Source organism: Rhinopithecus bieti, unplaced genomic scaffold, assembly GCF_001698545.2.
Source record: "Rhinopithecus bieti isolate Rb0 unplaced genomic scaffold, ASM169854v2 scaffold_2454, whole genome shotgun sequence".
Lineage (NCBI taxonomy): Eukaryota > Metazoa > Chordata > Mammalia > Primates > Cercopithecidae > Rhinopithecus > Rhinopithecus bieti.
Genome location: NW_016803843.1, coordinates 488,678 through 493,278, shown reverse-complemented (window position 1 = coordinate 493,278; position 4,601 = coordinate 488,678). Strand labels below are relative to the sequence as shown.

Below are 4,601 nucleotides of genomic sequence, written 5' to 3'. Positions count from 1 at the left end.
CTCAAGGAGGCTGCCCTCAGGCCTACATTGCCATAATCTTCCACTTCCCTTTCACTTGGATGCCTCCTTGGACAGGGTAGGTCAGGCCCAGTGGCAACTCAAACCTTATCCAGTTCACTTCAATCCTTTCATCCTGCCTCAAGTTTCTTTTTGGCCTAAGGGAAAGGAGAGAAGGAAAGTAATACTTACATAAGCAAATATTATTCTCCACTCCATGCCTTTATGCTCTAAGCTTTCTCCTTACTGTTTTTTTTTGTGTGTGATTATTCTACTCTTTTAATAAAAACATACCTGTTCAAACTATAAGGTACTCCTAATCATTCAGTCTTTTAGGAAGCATTAGAAAAAAACATGCATACTAATAAACAGTGAGTTTAGGCACAGGTTCACATAGTTTGTTTTACTTTCAGGAAATCCAGAACCTCTAGGAAATTATTAAATTATGAAGAAGTTACATTTTATAAGCTCTTTCCCTCAACTTTGGCTAAATGCAACAATTTATATAGCTACATTTAGAAAACTAAATGTAGAAAACTAAATGATCATGAAGCAGAAATGTAAAATGGTATATTTATTTTAATCTTTACTGAAAAATGATGTTTAGGGGTAGGGTGGCTCACACCTGTAATCCCAACACTTTGGGAGGCCAAGGCAGGTGGATCACCTGAGGTCAAGAGTTCGAGACCACCCTGACCAACATGGTGAAACCCCGTCGTCTCTAATAAAAATACAAAAAATTAGCTGGACATGGTGGAGCATGTGCCTGCAATCCCAGCTACTTGGGAGTCTGAGGCAGGAGAATTACTTGAACCTGGGAGGCAGAGGTGCAGTGAGTGGTGATGGTGCCATTGCACTCCAGCCTGGACAACAAGAGTGAAACTCTGTCTCAAAACAAAACAAAAAGAAGAATGATATTTACACAAAGCTCTTAATATAGCAACCTGGTTAAAAAACAAGGTGAATCAACGCTATTGCATACGTCCTTGAGCTGAGAAATTTCTTACTTATGGAGTCATGCTCAGGAAGCAATACTTAAAATCTTAAACTGTAAACTCTTAGCTTGCAACGTTTTGATTTTTCCTGTATCTTGCAAATTTCTCAGTGCCACTAAATATATTGTCTACTATTTCTTCTTAAAGAACTAATGTTCATAAAAAGGATTATCATCGTCATCCTCATCTGATTCAAAATCAACCCCTTTTAATAGCTGGCTCTGGGACATGTTTTTGCTGGTTGATGTGCTGGACCACTTTTGATCTGTCTATGAAGTGGTAGGAAAAATGTCTTCTTCCACATCTGATTCATCTACCTCAATCACCTCTGAGTAATTCTTAGTGACATTTTGGGAAGGCTGCTATCTTGTAGATTTAAAGGCATCTATAATAGACATATTTCTAGATGCTGGCACAGTAGTCTTTGAGTTCTTGCCATGAGTAGAAGTCTCCAGAACAGTGCCTGCTCTTCCTCTTTGAAACCCTCCTCTGATGCTGAATTCTGTCCTCTTCCTCCTCTTCCACCTCTTCCTCAGCCTCTTCCTTTGTTGGTTACTGCTGAGATGCTAACATCAGAGTCATTAGCCATCTGTTCTGCTAAATCTATACTCATAAGGTCACGAGCATTAAAGGCAGAAGCAGGTTCCTCTGATTGAGATCTGGATGTCATCATTTTCACTAGTATTTTTTTGTCTGTTTTCTCTGAAATGACATACTTCCTCATTTATTTTATCTTCTAGGGCATCAATATGATGCTCTTTAAGAAATTGCTGTGTTTTTTACAACTGGTATGTCACTAATTCCTCAATGGCATCTTTCTCTTCCTTGTCTACAAATTCTTGTACTGCTTCACCCATCCTTCTTTCTGTTAGCAGTGAGAGTGGCACATTCTTCTCTGCAGTTTGAAAATATTGTTTTACAAGATCTTCTACCCTTAAAGTTGTTCCTTCTGAAGAAGATTTTGTGGTAAGTTTCCTAAAGTTGATCTCTTCTCCTGTTTTTTCCTTTTGTTCTCTATGCCTGAAAAATGGATAATGTCTTTTGGATTAGCTACCAGATCCACAAATTTCTGACTAAGGCGAAGAACGTTGAAATGTTCAAAACCTCCACTGTAGTCCACTTGCAGTGGTATAAAAGGCTTCTCTGGCTAGCAAGAATTACCCAGATGTTCCCGTTTAGCATTTTCAAGCATTTCTTCAATCTTTGCCACACAGAAGCTTTGTATGGTTTGGGTTACTTTACAATTATCTGGGTTAAAAAATGTCTGGATGATTAGCCAGAACAACATCCTTCATGAAAAACTACTGCACTGTGTGAAGAGGAATTTTCTGCATATTCATTTTCCTCCCTTTATTACACAGAAAACCAACATGTTTCTTTACAGCTTCTCCTGGGGAAAGAGAAGTAACCACTAAGCTTCCAGGTTGCGAGGTATGAAAAAGTAGTTGTTCTTTTTTTTTTAGATGGAGTTTCACTTCTGTTGTCCGGGCTAGAGTGCAATGGTACGATCTCAGCTCACTGCAACCTTCACCTCCCAGGTTCAAGTGAGTCTCCTGCTTCAACCTTCCAAGTAGCTGGGATTACAGGCATGCAGCACCACACCCAGATAATTTTGTATTTTTAGTAGAGACGGGGTTTTACCATGTTGGTTAGGCTGGTCTCGAACTCCTGACCTCATATGATCCACCCACCTTGGCCTCGCAAAGTGCTGGGACTGCAGGCATGAGCCATCGCGCCTGACCTGTTGTTCATTTTTGGTTGGAGCTATTTTACACTCATGTGCATGGCCCCAGATAACAAGATCAATGAAGTCATCCAAAAATTATTCTGGACTGAAGTTAGTACTTCCATGTTTACTCCTGTAATCACAAATAAGTTAAACCAAGAGTTCTCATCTTCTTTTGATCTCAACATCGTTACTTTCTTATTGACAAACATTCGATAGAGCCTTTCATCTGGAATGGATCCTAAATCATACAGTGCAATCTTTGTGCTTCCTTTCTGAAGCAAAACCAGACTAATGTTTATCTTCTCCTTGGACATCGAACGTCCAAAGTGATTTACAAATCCAACACAACTTAAAATGTGCAGGGCACAGCGTGCATGGGCCCCCATGGGATCATCATGATTATCATGAATACTAAACACTGGAATTGAGATGTTGAGATTGCCATCTTGATAGCTCACCCATGGAAACTTACTAAAACCAAAGTCGACTGATTGATAACTGAGAATTTCAAAGTGGAAAGGACTATCACCCATACAACATTTTTTTAATAACTTGAGGCAGGTATGTAGTATTTTCTTCGAGGGCTTATTTTCATGAAAAAGATCACCACCTAACAAAATAAAATCCACTTTATTTTCCTGGGCAAGTTTTAAAATTTCATCAAGTGTTACACATGTATCATTTCTTCTGACCGCATCTTTCTCCATAAATCCAAGATCAATATGTGTTGCAACTAAGATTTTAAACAAGTTTTAATCATCAAGTGCTTCTGCAGGACTCATTTTTATGGTCAGTCAAACTCCTCTGTGACCAAGTTCTTCTCCAAGAATCCCTGGGTCCTGTACTCAAATGTCAGAAAATTCACTCTTTTCCAAATTCTAGAAATTCCCACTCCTGGACTCTTTAAAGCCCCACCCATTGGGACCCGAGGCTGTCTTCTTTCCAGGAAGAAAGGGTGGGATCTGTGAGAAGAAAACAGCACGGTCGCACTTGCCTCTGAGAATCCACAGGGCCATAAACCTGAATTCTCTCCTTACTATTTTAACAGAAGTTTCTGGAAATCAAACAAAACGAAACCTTTCTATTTCAGGTTTCTGGCCCTGCCACCGGCATTTAAGATATCTTGTTGATGTTAAGGGGAGAAATCCAACATCATGTTGAACATTGCTTCAGGATGCTGAAATTAGAAACGGAAAGAACAGATAAGGATTTTAAAGTCAGCTTTTATAACTATGCTCAATGAGGTAAAGAAAAATATACTTGCTGTGAATGAAAGATAAGCAATCCCACTGGAATAATGGAAACTATAGAAAATAACCAGATGGGCGGAGCAAGATGGCTGAATAGGAACAGCTCCAGTCTCCAACTCCCAGCGCGAGCGACACAGAAGACCAGTGATTTCTGCATTTTCAACTGAGGTACTGGGGTCATCTCACTGGGGAGTGCCGGACAATCGGTGCTGGTCAGCTGCTGCAGCCCGACCAGTGAGAGCTGAAGCAGGGCGAGGCATTGCCTCACTTGGGAAGCGCAAGGGGAAAGGGAATCCCTTTTCCTAGCCAGGGGAACTGAGACACACAACACCTGAAAAATCGGGTAACTCCCACCCCAATACTGCGCTTTAAGCAAACGGGCATACCAGGAGATTATACCCACACCTGGCCAGGAGGGTCCCACTGCCATGGAGCCTCCCTCACTGCTAGCACAGCAGTCTGCGATTTAACCGCAAGGCAGCAGTGAGGCTGGGGGAGGGGCGCCCGTCATTGCTGAGGCTTAAGTAGGTAAACAAAGCCACTGGGAAGCTCGAACTGGGTGGAGCTCACAGCAGCTCAAGGAAACCTGCCTGTCTCTGTAGACTCCACCTCTGGGGACAGGGCACAGAT

At 41.3% G+C, this 4,601-nt stretch overlaps 1 pseudogene; it reads right to left on the bottom strand.

Annotated features, from left to right (window-relative positions):
* Window positions 1–1,107: 1,107 nt before the first annotated feature.
* LOC108517169 (double-strand break repair protein MRE11A pseudogene) lies at window positions 1,108–3,503 on the bottom strand (annotated as a pseudogene).
* Window positions 3,504–4,601: the final 1,098 nt, after the last annotated feature.